Source organism: Lepidochelys kempii, chromosome 9 (assembly GCF_965140265.1).
Source record: "Lepidochelys kempii isolate rLepKem1 chromosome 9, rLepKem1.hap2, whole genome shotgun sequence".
In the NCBI taxonomy this organism is placed as follows: Eukaryota; Metazoa; Chordata; order Testudines; family Cheloniidae; genus Lepidochelys; species Lepidochelys kempii.
The window spans coordinates 102382235-102402304 of NC_133264.1; the positions used below are offsets into that span (position 1 = coordinate 102382235).

General features: G+C 47.6%; 1 protein-coding gene across 1 annotated transcript in view; it reads left to right on the forward strand.

The window, feature by feature from the left end:
- The window catches only part of FOXO4 (forkhead box O4), a 31094-nt gene extending 17332 nt beyond the window's left edge, over positions 1–13762 (forward strand). The window contains 1 exon segment of the mRNA XM_073358640.1: positions 7487–13762. The gene's annotated coding sequence lies outside the window, so the exon portion shown is untranslated.
- The last annotated feature ends 6308 nt before the right edge of the window (positions 13763–20070 follow it).

Below are 20070 nucleotides of genomic sequence, written 5' to 3' on the forward strand. Positions count from 1 at the left end.
TGGGGAAGACACCCACCTTCTGGCCAACTGTGGGTGGTATCAATCTGTCATTTGTTTGCATATGGCTTTTCACTTTTTGAAACATTTCTCATTATCTTCCAACGTGCTGTTGGAGGGAGATTATTAAAAGCAGGAGTTTAATGGGACTCTCAAATGTCAGTTACCCAATCTTAAGCAGTAAATGCTGAGTGGCTTCATGTTAGTTCCTTTAATTTGTTCTCTGAACCATTTGGAGAGAACTGCTTCCCACACCACTAATGAAGTGGCAGTTCAGAAAACTGGTGCCCAGGTTTCCAGTGAGACTGACAATTGCTTGTTCTGTGAAAGATGCAGCAGTCTAAGTGAGTTGATGTCCCTGTGTAGTGTGCTTCAAAAACACTAGTTTCAGGAATGAATTGTTTGGGGCTTTGTCTGGCTGGATACCTGCCGATGAATGTTTCACCCTTTCCTGAAGGATTAGTTCAACTAAAACCCGCCATCTTCATGCTTCAGAAGGGAAGCTAAGCAGCACAAACTAATACATTTATAAAAACAAGTTCTTCTAATGCAACATTTTAAGGCAGAAGTATTTTTAACTAGAAATTGTTTCTAATTTGCCATGTGGTACACTACATTAGTGTTGGCATTGGCTAACAGCTTGATTCTGGTGAGCTCCTCAATACCGAAGAAGACTGCACAACAGATAAGAGCCTCTCCTCCATACAGTAGCCATAATGCTGTGCTTGTGATGTCAGAGCATATTCTTCTGATCTCATAGGTAAAGTGCTACTTTGTGTATGTAGAACAGTGGTGTCAACCTCAGCCCACCTGATTTGTTCGTATCCAGATTCTGTAGAATGTTTGCTTTAATTTTACAAAGTTCCTAGCAAACATGGTTGTGAAACAACCATTCCAAGTGTGACCTGAATGTAACCAGTGCAACACTGTCTGCCTGAGTCTCCAGACAGCATGGCACAGTGGCTCCCTGCCCTTCCCTTAATCCCATTGACATATCAACTATACAGTCTGTTAAGACTAAATGTCAATATTTAGTATTTCATTACTAACACCTTCAGCAGGTGGAATGGAAGGCGGGGCCAGAGAATTGGTAATTGCTGCAGGGAAGGGAAGGCAATACAATGCAAAGGAAAGAACAGAGTAAACACAAGGGTAAAGGGAGAAAACTTGTGGGTGGGGTGGGGTGGGGCAGGAAGGTAGATACACTGGGAGCACAAATAGTGGCTCTCCTTAGTGGGAGCATGTCTTCCTACTGAGTTTCTACCCTGATATTTGTGCAGACCTTCCACTGACATCAGTTTGGTTGAGGATTGAAGAGAGAATATTGTCATAACTGCATGCAAGGGCCAGAGATAAAAATGGCATTCTTCTCTTGCCAAGGAATTACAACCTAATCTAGAGGGATGGAATAAACCTTAGTTTATAGCACTTTGATTTACTGCCTTGGCAGTTAAATCGTGGGATTGCTATGCATATTGTAGACTTGGATTTCAGCGAGACATAATTGCACAAGAAATAAAAAAATCTCAATTAAATAAAAATATCTGAGCATGGATTGGATATTGTCTGGCAAACAGTAGTGTTACCAAGTGGGAAACCTCTGAGGTCAGTGTTAGGATCATACTCTAGACCCTTCAGGAAGCTTATAAGTTGTACGTTCAACAATAATAAAGTCTGAGAAACTATTGGGCAGCAAACCATGCCAAACTGAACAGTGATCTGGAGAGACTTGGATAGTTGTTGTCTGGGCCTGTGACACGTAGACCCATGAACACACTGATGTAATGCTAGCTGCAGATACTTGGATAGAATTAACTCCCTCTCCTGAGGCATATGGTCGGGGTTGTGTGGCCCATCTGTGAACCCTGCAGACTGTCTGCATTGAAAAAATAAGGAGCATTCCGTTTGACAGCAGTATTACATTTATTGTACTGAGAAAAGATCCCTTCCCTAGTGGAGTTAACCAGCAAAACCTTCTCCCCTCTCCTAGGAATTAATCACTGGACCTAGTTCAAACACTGTAAGTGTTTGTGACTGTGCGTTTGTTCATTTGAGTCTCTCAGAAATTAAATGAAAAGTCAGTTGTGGGCTGGGAGGACAACCTCATTAAGTGGTGGTAGAAACACCCAGATTTGGTACAGTGTAGTTTCTGAGACGTTGCTTCTGTGTACTTCCCAAGGGCAAAGACTGAGAGGTAGTGATTCTTTTCTGTGGCAGTTGCTCTGATATAATGCATGACAATATCCATAGCAAAGCTTTGTTGTGACCATTGTGTGCATCACCAGCCCTGGTTCATTCTGACCTGGGAATATTTCCACTCTGTGAGAAATCGCAAATCCTATAATTGTGACTTGGGTTTCCAAAGCTCATGGTTGCTTTAGGAGGGGGCTGAATATTGGGGTGCATAAACTAGTGCTGCAGTCTTGACTTTTTCCCTCCTGGGACCTCTCTCGTTTGGCAATGCATGACCCATGATCTAGTGCAGTAGGCGAGCTGTAGGCCAGATCAAGACTGCCAGATGCTTTTGAACGGCCCCTGAAATCTTTTTAATTACTTATCATTTTTTTAATTATTTTCTCTGGAGGCTGGATCTTGACTGTACCTTGTGCAAGAAATTTGGACCTTGACTAAAAATAATTGACTATCCCTGATCTAGTGTATGTACTGTGCGCAGTGCAGAGTCTTGAAGGGGCTAAACCAGATGAGCGGTCTTCTGATTAGATGCCATGTCTTTTTGAAAGCAGCTGTGTATTATACTAAGGAATGTTTATCAGAGGGTAGAATCTAACTAAGGATTTGTGGCCAACAGCTGGCCATACTTTGGATGCATGCGGCGGGGGACTGATGTGTGTCCAGAGCATTGCTGCTTAGCTTTCCCATCTGGACCATGGAACAAGAGATGCAGGATAATTTTGGATGAATTGAAACAAATCTGGTAAGTGCTAGGCATAGGGATTTGGGAGACATTCTATGGGAAATGTGCGCCAGAGACACCACAGTTGATGTCCCCAGCAGTAAAGAAGCAGAAATCTGTAATGGGTTCTGAAGTTTGCTATCAGACATCAGCAGGAAGCTTCTCATCCCCACATCATTCTCAGTGAATTGCATTAAACAGTAGTCCTGGTGGAATTCTGCACCATTGCATGTGTGTAGAATTCATGTCTGGCGCAGAATTTTTTTTTTCTGAGCAGAAAATACATTCTGCCTTATAAGAGCTGTAGTTCCACCTTTAGCCCAGCAGAGGCTGCTGTGGCGCCAGAACAGACTGCAGTGGCTGACTGGCAGTAACAGCCAGCAGCTGGCTGCATTCATCACAGTATCCTGCCCATGGAGACAGATTAGGAGGCATGGGATATGTTGGGTGGGGGCAGAGTGGGGCACACGAGGCTGCTGGGGGGGTCACAAACTGGGGTTCAGAAGGGCTAATGGGAGGGACAGACTGGGGCGGGGGCTCAGGAGCTAATGGGGAGACAGCATTTAGCCAGGGGCTGAATGGGTTGGGGGGGGTAGGGGGCTGCAGGGCCACATGGGAAGAGGAAAGGGAGGCTGCAGGGACACATGGGAATGGGGGCAGATTTGCCAGAGTCAATGGGAGAGGCTAGTAGTCAGTCAGGGTCTGCATGGGGGAGGCTCCCCAACTCCCTAACAATCCCCCCCTCCCATAAAAACACCTGTTCCATACTTCTCCCATCCAATAACCCTCCAGGCTCACTCCCAGGCTCCTTCAGCTCCTCCGACCTCTGTTACCCCTGACTCCCCCAAGCCTTTGCACTGCTTCTGAGGGCTGCGGGAAATACATTTTTGTATTGTATTTTAAATGAATTACTCAGAGTTCTATATTAATTTGTCTAGTAAGGAATCTATTTGTCAAAAAGCAGTTCCTAATTTTTTTTGTCTGTATTATTACAGACCTACTTGCTGACAGGTATTTTGAAATAAATTTCCAAAATAACTGAAACTGACATGATTATATTGTGTTGTTTTGACAAATAAAATATGCAGAATTTTGCAGAATTTTAAAATATTGTTCACAGAATTCCCCCAGGAATAAAACAGCAATTTCACATTCAGGTGTAAGAGGAGGGAAGCAAAGGGCATGTGTACTGCCCCCTCCTGTGTCTCTTGGTTATTTGCGTTCAGTCCTTAGAAACTATTATTGCCTAACGGCCAACCAAGAATGGGGTCCTAAGGTGCATTGAGCAATGTACAAAAAGGAGCAGACAATCCCTGCCCTGAAGCTCGCAGTCTAAATAGACCGGACACCCACAGGGTGGGAGCTGGGATAGAACTCACAAGCAGAATGACCAATGTGATGGAAAGAAATGGCATGCTAGCTCCACAGGTTTTTGGGGGTGGGTTTACTCAGGAGGTGGAGCAACTAAATGGAAATAAAAAAGAAGTGAAGGTTTGTGCTGAGGATGGGGCAAGTGAGAAGAAGGTGAGAGGGGCAGGTTTGGAGGATATTGGAGCAAAAGCCAACTAGCACAGGGCAGAGAGAGTCCAGTCAAGAACTGTAGAAGATTCTCCAAATGTCCAGCAATCCAGAGGTATTTGCTTTTATCTGCTGCACCTGGTAAAACTTTTGAATCTCATCCATAGCCTGAGGCTAGTGATCAGCACAGGAGGATGGAGGATGAGAGCTCCCAAGAAGGGAGCAGCAGTGCAGCTGGGATAATGGACCATGAAAAGTATGGCTGAAGGGAGTAGAGATCCTAGGAAAGGGAGTTGAATGGGAGCAGGGAGGATGGGCAAGAAATAGCAGAAGGCTTTCTAGAAAAGCCCATGGAGAACACTAGTAAAGGTCAGAAAATACTGTGTATTTCTCTGTATTTAGGTATGAAGGTGAAAACACCGAAATCTATAATTCAGTGTATCAGTGAGAAGGCTGAAGATCTTAGTCTTAAAAACACAACTTCCGTTTTATTCAGTGAAGCCATTTATGGGCCCTTACCTGTAGTTTCTGAGTCAGTGGAAGCAGGCTAGGACCCTGAATTTGTAGCCTCCCTTCCCTGGCACAAGTTATGAATCCTTTAGGCTGGAAATGCCATGGTTCACTGGTTCCACAGCTATGATGTGGTCTTGGTTCGATGTCCCTCAGCCCACAGGTTTGTAGGGACAGCGTCTCTTTGGAAATGCCTGGCTACCAAATAACTCTTGCTCTAGCTTGCTAGGTGTTGACTGTCTGTGTTCAGATCCCTCCTGCAAACACGTTCCTTCCCAGAAGCCCATGAAGATCAACCTTTGTCACTGAAACTTGCCTGCACCACTAATGTGAACAACCACTCTAAGCTGGCACCATCTTGCCAGTGGACTTCTGGGGGCTCTGTCTGACTGGACTGTAAGCATCTCAGTCTAGGGGTCCAGCTTGTGGAGCATACTGGCACTCAGCAAATACCACTGTTGTCATGCCGTGTGGTGTGTACAGAGCCTAAATGAATCTGGACGTTGGGAAGCGTTCCCCTTCAGGAGGTAAAGGGAGTCAAATAGCAGTCTAACTTACCGCTTCCTAATAGTGCCCAAAAATAAAACACAAGCTCTCAAGGGGCGCAGCAAGGCCCCATCTCCAAAGAGAGGCCCCCAAGCTGACACAGGCACGTCACAGTGCTTAGCAAACCCTCCTATGAGCCCTAGGAGGTAGGTCAGGATTTTCAGCCCAGCTTTACAAATGGGGAAATCTGAACAGAGGTTAAGTGATGTGCTCAAAGTCTCATAGGGAGTTAATTTGAAGCCAGGAGTTTTCTCCGTTCTGAGCTCAGAAAACACTGCCTTCTCTGCATCCAAGCTGAATCACAGCCCAACAACAAAAATAATTTCCACCCCCCTTCAGCTCCCTTTGGCACATGTGGTGGGAATACTTGTCCTTCCCTGAGAATGTGAACCCTGTCCCTCTGGCTGTGTCGTCAGCTCCTTGGAGCAAGAGCCTGTTGTTCTGTTCGTTAAAGCACTGGGTGCATACCAGATGTTATACAAAGTGACTTATGAGAGTCCTCCACCATAGATTTAATAGGGTAATGCAAAAAGACTATGGAGCCACAGCGTGGAGTTTGTTATACACAGCCACTTGTATGCATGGTGCCTACAGACCTGGAAGATCAATCATCCTCTCTCAGTGCTTAGTCTAAGCATTTTAGAGGACCTGTGATCCTGAGCTGGACACGTGGGGCTGGCACTTGGTCCCACTTGAATAGCGCAAAGTCGTCTTGTTTGGCTCCTTGTTTCCAGATTTCTGATTACTGTTTCTCAGTGCATACTTGATTTCTGGTGATTTAGTTGTGCGCCATTCATGGGAAAGGAGCTGCCTATTTTCTATACATTTACTTTCTGTCCCTAGGCAAATGGGAAATCCAAAACCTTCTCCATCAATTCCTGGTGGAGTTTTTCATGCTAGTTGAATGATTCAAAATGGTGAAATTAAACTAACTGTACAGATTCCTTACTGCCCACAGAACCTCCTATGTCCCTTGACCACAGCCCACTCTTGGTTCTGTCTCACTCTCTCTTGCTCGCCAGGCTGGGTTTTGACACGTACTCCTCCCCCCCTCCCCCCCCCCGAACTTCAAAGAGGAGTCTGCTCAGTTGCTTTTGTGCTTTTCCCGGGGCTGCTCACTCTTGTACCTTTGTTCCCTATACAGAAATGAGTAACATCCCCTCCCACCCCCCACAGTTGTCTCCACCGTGCTGTTGTTAGATGCTGCAATGCTGGTGTTGCTTGGATGGCTTTACAAGTCAGTCCTCCATGTGCTCCACTGGCGTTTTGACACTGCCTTCTGAAGCAGGTCAAAAGCTCACAAGTGGAGGTTCCCATCCTAATCTTTCTCTCTTAGCCATTGATTAACTATTCCAAAGGGTTATTAGAAGGAGCTGTTCTTCCTCTTTTGGCTGCTTGTAGGCTGATGCTGTGGCTATGGTGAGGGACCAAGCCTGGGAAGGTTTTCCTGTAAGACTGGTCTTTTCACTGTAGTCCGAAATGTGCATTTGTAGTTTTTGATGTGTTCAAACAGAGCTTCTTAAAGTGGCCGTGCAGGTGAAAGGCTCTTCCTGGTGTGCAGGGCCCAAGAGACCCATGCTCAGCCACAGTCTGTTTCTCTTGCAGTTAACTCTGGTGGCTGCCCAAAAGGGAAGAGTGACTTTCCAGTCTGGCTGCTTCTCCTCCTAGTTCTAGTGTTATCAGGACCCTTCCTTAAGCAAAGCTCTTCAGGCTAAGCAGTCTTGCTTTAGCTCCTCTGGGGAGCACTCACTTTTGAGACCCTGTGTTGTTCCCTTTGCTTTCCCCTCTGCTCAATCCCGCTCTGAGTGTGGACAGGGTCTTGCTGTATACTTCACCCTGCATTGGTGTGAAATCTCTTCCCCTACAGAGGTTCCTCAGCGTGTGCATCCCCAACTGGAATAGGATGCTTCTGCTTAATGATAATTACCCCCAAATCGTTTCTGTCCACAGCTCCATTTGAGGCTGAGATCTAACCACCTGCTTTGTTTTTCTTCTTCCTAGTGTCCTTCAGGTTTCTGAATGTTGGGTCCTGACTTCGCTTCCCACCCCTGGCAGAGTCTGAAAAAACAGAGCGCACTGGACACAGCTTCTCTGCACGCCATGCCTGGGGCAGACAGAACTGCCCACCTGGGAGGAAGGGGGCAAATCTGCACCTGGTTGCAATAGGAAGAGTTTTGAAAAAAATCCTGTTGTGTGCTGCTTCTCTTCCTAAAAATCCTGACCTGCCATGGATCTTCTGCAGAAGCCCCGGGGCTGTGCACATTCGAAGAGGAGCTCTGGTGAAAATCCCCAAGCTTGGCCAAAGGCTGTTATGCCAGACAACAGCGTTATCCCACACAAACGGTGGATGTGTTGGAGGCTGCCTTATCTCTGCCATAGCAGCAGTTCGCCCAATGTCTCGGGCTGTCAGAAGGGGCCTATTCTGTCCCCACCTTGCCCTCTGGGATGGAGTAGCTGGGCCTCTTCCTTCAGCCACCAGCCTTGTGCTTGTACTCCACAGACTTTTAGAAGAATTGGAAGGAGCCTCTTGGCAGAAGCCTATTAGGAATAGGGTAGGGTGCCAGATGGATTGGTTTCAAAGTACCCTACCATTCTGCACCCATCTGAAGGGTTGGGCGGGTGGCAGCCAGGGAGGCTTCCCTTTGCTCACCTAGGCAGAAGAGGAGGACATACAGTTTAATTTCACTGTGCCAACTGGGCCCGTTGAATGCGTAGCATGTTCTAGAGAAGTCCTGTGCTGTTCTAAGCACTTTCCTGTTACAGCAGGCTGCTGGAAAGTAGACACAGGTGCTGATTGCTGTTGCTGGGACTCCAAAACATCTTTGGGAGTTTGTTTCTGGGCTGTCTTGATACAGCAGAGAAAGGGGAAGCCTGGGTGTGGCCTTAACAGAGCCCTGGTTGCTTTTCAGAAGGGCATTTTCTATAGATGAAATATTTTTTTACTAATCTAAGGGCTTTCTATATTGAAAGCCAATGTAACCACATGTCTCCCTTGGCTTACTGGGTATCTCTCCCTCTAAGAAGGTGGTACCAATGGCAGATTTGCCTTTCAAAGCCGCGCTGAGAATAAATACACTTGACATTCAATTATGTGTCTGATTGGGGGAAGAACTGGCAGGCCCCCCAGTTCGGAACTGTGTGAGGAGGGAGTTGTACACTTCTTGTAATCTATGTGTAAAACTAGCTACAAATTAGAAGCTTTTTCTAAACCTTTTAAAATATATATATTTTATATATATATTTAAATTGAGAAACAAGATTATTCACTTTTTTTTCTGCAGCTTTATCCTGTTGATACCACATGAACACTACAGTGAGGCTGGGAACAAGCTTGGGGTTATGGAGTGTGAATACAGTTTGGGAAGGGGTGGGGGAGACACTTCAGAGTGTTTGGGGAATAGCCACACTCTTCAAATCAAATGGGAGAGGTGTTTACAGAAATCAGACTGCTGCAGATCACTCTCTGGCCATGTGATTGAACACTCCCACTAAGTATCCCCTAACCTTGTGCTCTTGGCTAATCATTAACAGGGGATAAGCTGGGTATGGTAAGCCCTAGAGTAGCTGGGCTGTGGCTGATGCTTCAGAGGCTTAGGTTCCCTAACCTCTTAATGAGGGAAGCTGATTTGAGCCAGGCCTGCTGACACTCTGTGCAACCTTCGTCCCCCACTATTTTGAGGCCAGGAGTTCAGTCCGCTTTAGTAGCTGACAACCTGGTTGTCCTTGTTTCTATAGCTTTTCCTTTTGTTACTGAAGTTTTTCTGCTACTACTTGCTAATTCTAGTCCTGTAGGCAATGCTGGAGGAGTCTGATTGGGGTTCTGACCTGTGGACAGTTTTTGTCCTGGCCAGGACCTGAAGGGGCTATGAGCGTCAGCTGGCAGTTGTCTTTCAGCTTTTGGGTGTTTGCGATGGTAGGATTTGGGGGAGGGGATAATTCTTTGCAGTGTTCTATCCGATTTGTTAATGCAGAAAGTCTCCAGCATTCTTTCTGCAGATGGTAGATGAGACTTCTTGCAGAAGGTTTATGTGGTGAGGTGCTGAAAGTTTGCATTGCTTTGCTGCCTTCTCTGCATGTTGTTTCAGGGTTTCACTAGAACTACGGGAGACCTGAACAAGAATGGTATGTCTGGCCACCCAAAATGAGGCCTCTGGAGCAGTCTTGCCTTGAGCCTCATCTGCCACTAGATCCTTTTGGGGAACACTCATTGGAAACTGCGTTAAGGCTTTCTCTTTACTGAAGACTTGAGTTCAGGTGTGCGTTTTCACAGTAACATGCCCTGGGTTCACACCCACATACATCTTGCTGTACTGTCTGGTAATGCAACCATCACACTCCGAACAATAGGCAGACCTGGAGTTAGCTTATCCCATGCATTGCTAAACTGGGGTAATGGCAGTGAAAACATTTAGCCATGGTCAATCAGCGCAACTGATAGATGATAGTCCTCCAATCCCTTCCCACAAGCCCCGGGCATCCTGTCCTGTGCACTAATTGTGCACATTGCCTTCATAAAGAACAGTGGCTGATGGTCTGATTATTAGGGCAAGCTGGATCCTTTCCTTGGACACCTGACCCACCATACCAGCATGGTTAATGCCACCAGTGAATTTCCCGGGCCTAGACCACTTACTCCTGCAATCGCCAGCGTGGGTAGACACCCTGTGAATGTGAGAATAGAACAATGCAGTGAGTTGTGGCACTATGAATCTCAGGATAGTGCCCACGTTAGCTGTATTGCTTCTCACAGCCACATAGAGCACCAGTGGGGGTGTGACACAGCGTGCTGACATTGACAATGTGTTTGTGCGTTAGTTGGTTAGGCTAGCATGTGTTCAGTGACCCATGGTGGCTTACGCTGTGGTTAGTCAGCAGCGAAGACAAAGCCTAAAGGCGCAGGACTGTACTGTTAGTTACCAGTACCTCAGACCTACAAACCCAGTGCAAGCCAGAGCCATTAGTGAGCATATCTGTGCGTTGTAAGCAGTCTGCTTTAGAGCTTTCTTTCAAGTTGTCCAGTTCAAACAGCAGCATGTTAGTGCACTAACCCACTTGGGTGCCTGTTACAGCCTGTGGGCCATGGGGTCTGTGCACTGATATTGCACTCCTGGGAGCTAGGCAATTAGGTGGCTTTTCTCACAAATGTGTCTTGCCTTGACCCATTGTAGCTCTAGGAGCGAGCTGCAGTCAGGCCTAGCGAGAGTCACTGGAATTGCTGCTTCACTGGCTTTAAGAGATGGAGTTTGTTGTAGCTGCTACCTCTCCCTGCTGGACCCTTGCTGTACCGTCTCTCACTGGGATACTCTCACAGAGCACTTACTGCACTTAGGGTGGACTGAGACCTGTCCCTTAGGGAGTTAAATGCCCACTGAGAAGCAGACTCCAAGCCTCGCTGCTGCTGCCGCCTCTTCCTGGTGTCTGGAACCCGAACTTCAGCCAGACTCTCCATTGCTCCACCCGGAGACGGCCACAGCAGGAAGTGACCAGTAATGCTACAGCACGTCCCTATACAGCTGCATCGGGCATAGGCACAAATGGTTTATCTCTCGGTATCTTCCCTGGTAGCTAAGCATTTTGGCAGCCTCATCTGCAGGGGGCAGAACAGATGGTGGTGCTTGTGTCCTGCCGCTGTCTCTGGCCCGTTCAGGGTTTGCTTTCCATCTCCTCACTGCAGCAGCAAACGGCAGTGTTTGAGGTTCACACTCGGTTGCTCATAGGTGTTAAGAAAGCCAGTATGGGAGACTTCCAGTGGAGCCAAAAGCAGCAGGGCTCAGCCTACTGTGAAGGTGGCACTCCATTTAAAGGCAAATCAGCCCTTCTCCTGTACAAGGGCAGAGTGGTGGATCTAGTGAATGGGAATGGATGAGGGCAAGGGGAGGAAGAATCTGGCAGTTGAGCCTCTTATGCCCTTTTCCAAACTTCTGACTAGCTCTGTCCATAAATATTGTACTCCTGTAGCCTTGAGCATTGTCCCAAGTGCTTGTGGGTAACCTGTAGTGAAGCGTCCAGCCCTCATTCTGATGTAGGGCCTGGTGGAGAATTCCATGTATAGAATCACTTTACATAGTGTGGGTGGGGGACAGCTATGTTCTGAGGTGGCCCTGTCCTTCTGGGTGCATGCCTGAGAGAGTTAGCTGGTAGGGGATGCAGGGCTGTAAGCACAAGGCCTGATACAGTACAGTGCTGTGTGGTGTCTCTTCATCCTTATAGGCCAGTTGAGCTCAGGCCACACTTAATTATTCCATTCCTGGATTCAACCACAGTTGTTCATAGTGTCGAGCTGCTCAGTGCCACGAAGGATTCTGTGCACTATCGGCCTGTGGAGCCAGCAAGAGGCAAACCCATTGCCTTTGTGTACACCTGCGTTCAGCAGCCTCCTTGAGGCACTCTGGATCTGTGATACCTTCAAGTGGCCCTAGTCTTACTGTCGCTAACAACTCTGAATAGCCAAAGCTTATTGGAACCCTTCACTCTCCCCTTTGTCAGGTTGTCACTTCATGCTACACTGTCTTTAAATTAGCAAACAAACCATCCTGACGAGAAACTAAATCAGAGGGAGGGTTCTGGAGACCGTGTATCTTATAAATGATGTGCATACTAGAAGCATGCAGCACTAATCAGCTTTTCCAAAGGAAATGCCTAGAAAGATTTTATTTAGGCCATGAATTCTTATTTTTAAATTTAGTTGCTTATTTATTGTCCTGCTCCAGGTGGTATTGCCCTCAGAAGTCCCTGTGCATTGCAGCGTGGACCTGGGGGGGCCTCAAAAGGCAGAGGCACTCATACCAGTCTGATGCAGTAGCTCTGAAAGGACTGTCTTGAGCCTTGTTGCTTTATTTCTGATAAAAATAAAGTGAGAGTTTGGATCCATCGTTTATAGTTGTGGGACATGAGCATGAGTGGGATAGTTTGGGGTTCAGGTCTCTTCCCCCTACCCAAACTCCATCTGAGGTAGGAAAATGGATTGGTGTTGTGATTACATTGAAAAGCTTGATGATGATAAATTAAATCCTTGATCCACTGTGTAAGGCTGTGTCTATATGGATGGTACCATGTTGAGTACAGACACTGCGCATCCCGCTGGCATGGGTCTAAATAGCAGTGTGAATGGTGAGAGAGAGAGTTTAGGCATCTAGAGTACCCTGAATGCCCAGGGTGTATACCCTACATGTTTCTACACACTGAAGCAGTGCCTCCCATGTCTACATTGCTGTTTTTAGCAGTGTAGTGTCTGGCTACCTCCCCACTGCAGGGAAAGGTTCTTGTGGGGAAAGGCTCTGGGAGCTCCCTATTGCCAAAGCCTTTCATGTGCCATGTAGCTACATGGGTAGTGCCTGTACTCTGCATGCTGCTGTAATCATAGACGTAGCCTAAAAGATGGATTTCGTGGAGAGGTCTGTCCTTGTGATAATCCGTCAGTGCATGGAACCCACTGCCACCCCTCCTCTCCACCTGCAGTAACACGTTCTGTGGGAAAAGGGATCCCTCTCAAAGCACCCAGGCTACTTCACTCCCTGTGCCAGGGTACATCCTAAGGGGAAGAGGTTCTGCATGGGACAGTCTGATTTAGTCATTGTGCTGACAGAAATGGGTGGTGTCAGTGACTGACTGATACACACCTTGGTGCTGAGGTGAAAGGAGGGAGCCCAGGTGTATAAAAGGCCAAGAGGGTGAAGCAGCTCCTTGCAGAGCTGTGTTCATGGTGGTCTTGCGAAGGCTATTGACAGCATGTTTCATGGCATGTAGCTTGGGGATGTTTGCAATCAGCTGAGTGCTGTATGGTGAAGCACCAGCAGTGCCTAGAGGGGGATTTAGATGCTTGGAGGGTGCATCAGTTTGGAAGGAGGCTTTTTCATTATACTGCAAAGATAGGAAATGGTCCCATGATCTACTCTTTCCAGGACAGTATTGTAGTCATTCTCCACTCCCTCTGGACGATGGCCCCAGCCTCTTTGCTCTCATGGTGGGATGCCTGCACCAACATGCTAAGAGTGTCAGCCTGTTGCTCACAAGCAGGGTTTCTCTGTTGCTGGCACAGGCCCCCCGTTCCCACAGCGTAGGCAGCACCAGCTGGCATAGGTTCCCACACCTGCCCCAGCTGCACTCTCGTTCAGTCATTTCTCATGAAGTTTTGTACTTTTAAAATCTCTGCTTTTTGTTTGCTCTCCTGGTGATTTCCGAACTATTACAGGCTCTGTTTCCATCTGTGCTAGTGAGACTGTGTAGAATGTGCTAGACTAGGGGGAAAGTTTGACAAATAAAGATCTGTAATCCTTTGCTCTGTGTCTCGTGCAGTTTCTGGTGTCTGTTTTGCTGGTGAGACCCAGCTCATGTTCTGATTTCAGCTGGCTGCTGGGGCTGTGCACTCTGATCTGAATGTCCCTGCGCCAGCCTGAGGTGGAAGAGGCAGTGCATGGATGCTGCCCTGAGACTCCCAGGATGCTGTGTGAGGAGCTCCCCCGCACTGCTCCCACAGGCTGGGTGTAAGGGCAAATGGTGCTGCTGGCTCCTAGACAGTTTTGAAGGGATGCAATAATTGAAGGGCTCATCTTGTGTAGAAACCATCCCAAAGGTAGGAGCCACTCACCACCAGTCCCTTCCTAATCAGAGTACAGGAAATAGCCCACCTTATTCTTGCTTCCCACCCTACCTGTATTCAGGACTCGGATCAGGCAGCTTCCACCAGTGTCAGCAATTCCTGGGGATTCTAACTCTAAGTGTACAAACTAAAGGGTTCCTAGTCTCTCTGCCTTCTGGTCACCCATTCCCGCAGCAGCTGCTGAGGCTTGCTTAGGGTAGCCAAGCACTTCAGGAGCAAGCTCATCTCTGCAGCATATGCCACCAGCACAGTCATCAAAAAGAGGATGGCTGTTCCATTGTTCGGGCTCCAGCCAGGGAGCACCTGCTGATGTCAGTTCCTGTGGGCTTGGAGCTATCCCACGACCATACCTATGAGACACAGCCATGTGCAAGATCTTGCATCTAGGAACAAAGGACGTAGGCCACACAGCATGGGAACTGCATCCTGGATAGCAGTGACTCAAAGGGATTTACAGGTCATGGTGGAAACCAAGGGACTATGAGCTCCCAGGACCATGCATGTTTGCTCTTAGCCACTGATGTTAAGATGTATATGCAGGTCAAAAAAAAGTTAGGAGTGATGAGATGTTACTACCACTGTATACAGCACTACTGTGGCTTTTACTGGGATACGGTGTCAAGTTATGGGGTCACAACTTAAAAATATTGACAAATTGGAAGGTCAGGAAAGAGCACACAGAGTCACAGAGTCTGGAAATCACAGAGTCTGGAAAATCTGTCTGACTGTGAGACTAAAGATGTTCAATAGACTGAGCTTCATCAGATAGAAGTTTAAGCAGTGAGTTGATGGTAGTCCAGAAGTACCTATGTAGGGAGAAGATTTCTCATTTCAGAGGGTTCTTTAATTCAGCAGACAAAGGCAGAACAAGCTCTAGTGGAAGCCTGATCAGTTCATACTAGGAACAAGGTGCAATTTAGGTGTTGGAAATTATCTATTGGAGCAATGTGCTGATGGACATGGTGGCTTCTCCATTGCTTGAAGTCTTCACATGAAGATTTAGAAAGGCAAAGATCTGCTCCAGCTCAGTGAGAAGTTCTGGGTTTGCTGGAGGAAGTGCTGGTGGAAAGTCTCTGGCCTGAGTTATGCAGGAAGTCGGTCTGGATGGTCCCTTCTGGCCTTAAAATAGTACGCCCTCAGCTGGTACTGTGCATGGTACTAGTCACCCTATTGTGAAAAGGTTATTGCAGAATTAAGGGGTGTGGGGGAGGTCAGAGGAAAACTTAAATCCAAAGAGACTGGAAAGATTGGTTATCTTAGAAAGGAGAGGGTAAAAAGAAATGATAAAAGTATATGAAATAATAAATCTTTGAGAAGGTGGATGGACTTATTTGTCATGATACAGGAGGCAGGAGACATTAAATTAAATGGTGGGAAATTCAAAACCAATAAATGGAAATACTTTTTCATGTACCAATTAGTGGAACTTACTGCTACAGAATGTCACTGGACCAAAGAATTTAGACTGAGTATGACTGGACATTTATATGGATAACAAGAATACCAAGAGTTACAATAATTAATGCAAATAGAATTCTGAAAGGGGACCTTCTCTGTCCTGCAGCTGCCTACTGGTGGCAGGGGCTGGTTGCTCCATTCCAGCCAATGAGCATCATATGGGTGCATTTCTCCTACAATTTTGGCTCAAACCCAAGGATAACAGTGTCACTGACATTAATGGGGGTGGGTGTCTCCCAGTTGCAGCACACAGGCTGCTGAGTGGCCTTTAAATGAGCATTAGCTATTTCTGCTCTGAGGGGGGCATTCCCCCTGCATGACCAAACGCAGCGTCAGATGTGCTGTGCTAAAGGAAAAGCTCTATTTAAGACTTTAATTGGGAAGGCTAATCTACTGCCAGGTGGCTACATTAAACTGGGACAGAACACAGCAGGGCACATGGAGGGAATACAAGGCAGATGGTTGAAATGAGAATGGGTATTTTAGATGCTTTGTCACCCTAGCTTGCCCGGCTTTATACCTCTGAGCTAGAGTCTTGTCTGTTTATAACAACACTCAGACTGACATTGTTCATGAGGCTCCCACCCTCCAGTCCAGAGCTGAGCAGCTCGGTGGGAGGCAGCTCTCACCTGGGCCTAGTCTTATTTTAGGCACATATGTACTGCCAGACTAGATCAAAGCCAAGGTCCATCTAGCCCAGTGACCCCTCTGTGAACAGCACCAGATGATTCCGAGTAAGGTGTAAGAACCCCACTTAGCAGATGTGGGATAACACCCACCCTCAAGGGCTCATCCTAATCCCTAATTAGAGATTGTTTTAAATACTGCAGCATGAGGTTGAACAAATGTCCTGCCCTCCCCAGAGGTGAAAGTAAGCCAGTATGGCATACTGGTAAGAAAGCTGGTACACAGCCAACTGTATGGGCAAGGCCACTGATGGGGAGGGCACAAAAGGGGCAACTGCCTCACAGCCTGGCAAATTAAGGGGCTGGGCAGCACTGAAGGGCTGGCTAGGGGAGTCTGGCCCCAGCCCTGCCCCTTCTAGGGGCCCAGAGTTGCCCCCCTCACCCGTGTCACCCTGCGTACCGATACCGATAAGTCCGTTAAGTTACTTTCACCCCTGACCCTCCCTTGCTGCCTCCAGAGGAAAGTGGGGCTAGAAGTTGTTGGGGTAGAGAGCATGCAACCTGTGAGAAGTGCCAGGAGGGGGCACTCCACCTGCCTTATTCTGCTTCCTGGCCACAGCATCTGGTGAGAGGCTAAGTGCAGGTCAGTGTAAATGGAGAAGGGGAGGAAATTTGACCTAGAGCAGGGTACTGCTTGAACGGTGTCCCCATTTCCATTACATCTTTAGTACTCCTGCTATTGCAAGAGCTGTACCCAAACCTGTCCTGTAATGGGGCCATGGACTAGCTGTGGACACTAACTATTCCAGTACTGTTTGTTGCTCTCCGTGGACTAGTGCATACCATTCCTCCCACCAGAAAACTTGGGAACACTCCACTGTTACAAAGCAGCTCTCACCTGCCTCTGCCAACACAGCTGTGTGCACAAGGCAGTGAGAAGGAATCATACTAGGCTGGCAACTGCTCTGTGCATTGCCCCCATGGCTCATGGGCCCTGATGGCCTGAATCCCAAATGAGGGAGTGATGGTACTTTTTGCTTTATGCTTTAGAAGAGACAGTGAGTGGCAGCTGAGCTCACAGCTGTGGGCCATGGGATCTGCTGTCTCACTTTTGGCAGCAATAGTGCAATAATCAGCATGGACCTGCTTACTTATGGAATTTAGGCATGGGGGTGCAACATGAGACTTTCACCATATCATTATTAATCAATTGGGGTATAAATATTGTACTTACATTTCAGTGTATAGCACAGAGCTGTATAAACAAATAATTGACTCTCTGAAATCTTAGCTTGTACTGACTTCCCTAGTGCTTTTTATGTTGTAAAACTAGGCAAATAGCTAGCTGAGTGGATGTCCCCCCGTCTCCCGCCCCCGAAGACCTGTGTGTATCCCTAGGGATACTTGTACCACAGGTTGAGAACCACTGCTCTGGAGTGCCGCCCTGCCTCCTCCCTCTGCAGCAGAACCGAAGGTGTTTCTGAAAACAGACCCCGGAGAGAACATTCCTCTGCTACAGCTCAAGGGTTGAGGGGAGGAGCGTCTGGTTTAATCAGTCAGGTGCCAATCTCTTGGTCTCCCTCCCTGCCAGGGGCCCTGGGGGGAACCAGCCCAGGGGCACATGCCACAGCTGTGCAGCCTGTGTAAGAGGACAGTTGTGGGGCTAGGGTGCCACCTGCTGGTGAATGGGCAGCCGCACTCAAGCAGCTTTCTGATCACTTCAATCACTAAGCTCCTTAGTGATTCCAAAAGTTCCCTGACTGACTTCTCATGAATGCCTCCCGCCCTGGGCAAATGCTTACACATGCAAAAAACACTAGCTGCTGAACAGGGATTAACAGACTAAAAGTCTACAGCTCCCAGCTGAGTAAGAGGGGATGCCCATACTTGGGAAAGGCTAAGGCTAGCAGAGCTGTGAATGCCATGGCCAGGTCTTGGGGTCTGGTTCTGTGGTGCCTGACATGAGTGTAAAGCAAGCAGGAACTAGGCCCCACTAGAAGGGGAGGGTTCGTTACCTACTTTGCAATGAGGTTAGTGACTACACAAAACAGCAGCAGCCAGGAATTTGAAGTGACTATTGTAACTGCCACTGTCCTTTTAGTTAAGAGGAGCTACTGTTCTTCACTCCTGCTAGAGGAGGAGGCAGAAGTGGGACTCACATGCTTGCTGTTTAATCAGTGGTCAGCATGTAGCCTAGAAAGCTTCCTGGTGTAGCTCAGATTAAATCCACAGTTGCTGGTTCAAGGAAAGTACAAGCCCATTACCTTAAACTTTTCCCCCTTCAGATGAGAGAATCTGAATATGTTAGAGAGGTTGAGTCAGGTCCTTGGAAGTAGGGAAGGTTGCCCCAGCCTTTTGTAACGCCGTAGGGCAATAGAAACATGGTGGAACCTTGCCTTCCCTCTGACTAACAGGAGGGCCACTGTTAATGGAGCAAAAGTAGAGACATTGCTCATCATTCAATAAGGATAAGTGCAGGATCCTGCACTGAGGACGGAAGAACCCAATGCACAGCTACAGACTAGGGACTGAATGGCTAGGCAGCAGTTCTGCGGAAAAGGACCTAGGGGTGACAGTGGACGAGAAGCTGGATATGAGTCAGCAGTGTGCCCTTGTTGCCAAGAAGGCCAATGGCATTTTGGGATGTATAAGTAGGGGCATAGCGAGCAGATCGAGGGAGGTGATCGTCCCCCTCTATTCGACACTGGTGAGGCCTCATCTGGAGTACTGTGTCCAGTTTTGGGCCCCACACTACAAGAAGGATGTGGATAAATTGGAAAGAGTCCAGCAAAGGGCAACAAAAATGATTAGGGGTCAGGAACACATGACTTATGAGGAGAGGCTGAGGGAACTGGGATTGTTTAGTCTGCAGAAGAGAAGAATGAGGGGGGATTTGATAGCTGCTTTCAACTACCTGAGAGGTGGTTCCAGAGAGGATGGTTCTAGACTATTCTCAGTGGTAGAAGAGGACAGGACAAGGAGTAATGGTCTCAAGTTGCAGTGGGGGAGGTTTAGGTTGGATAGTAGGAAAAACTTTTTCACTAGGAGGGTGGTGAAACACTGGAATGCGTTACCTAGGGAGGTGGTGGAATCTCCTTCCTTAGAAGTTTTTAAGGTCAGGCTTGACAAAGCCCTGGCTGGGATGATTTAGTTGGGGATTGGTCCTGCTTTGAGCAGGGGGTTGGACTAGATGACCTCCTGAGGTCCCATCCAACCCTGATATTCTATGATCTCTTGCTGTGATGGTAATGAGTGACTATGCTAATATCTTCAAGCCTCTGAGCACCTCATGGTGAACTAAAAAGCAGGCTAAGCTGAGTGCTTGGGCATTTAAAATACTGCCAGAGCCACTTAGGGTATGTCTACACTGCCCCCGTTACAGTGCTGCTGCGGCCGTGCTATGACGGGGTCAGTACAAAAAGAACAGGAGGACTTGTGGCACCTGAGAGACTAACCCATTTATTTGAGCATAAGCTTTTGTGAGCTACAGCTCACTTCATCGGATATTTTCCACTGAAGGCAGCCGATGAAATGAGCTGTAGCTCACGAAAGCTCATGCTCAAATAAATGGGTTAGTCTCTCAGGTGCCACAAATACTCCTGTTCTTTTTGTGAATGCAGACTAACACGGCTGCTACTCTGAAACATGGGCAGTGTAGACACGCTTTGTCACCGGGGGAGAGCTCTCCCGGTGATTAAAAAAACCCACCCTGCACAGGCTGTGGTAGCTTTATTACCGGGAACGCGGCTCCTGGCGATGAAGCATGGTCTACACTGATGCTTTCCTGCACTAAAACTTGTCACTTAGAGGGCTGTTTTTTCACACCCCTGAATGACTAAAGTTTTAGCACCAAAAGTGGCAGCGTGGACACAGCTTTAGTAACCAACTGAGTCCCACAGAAG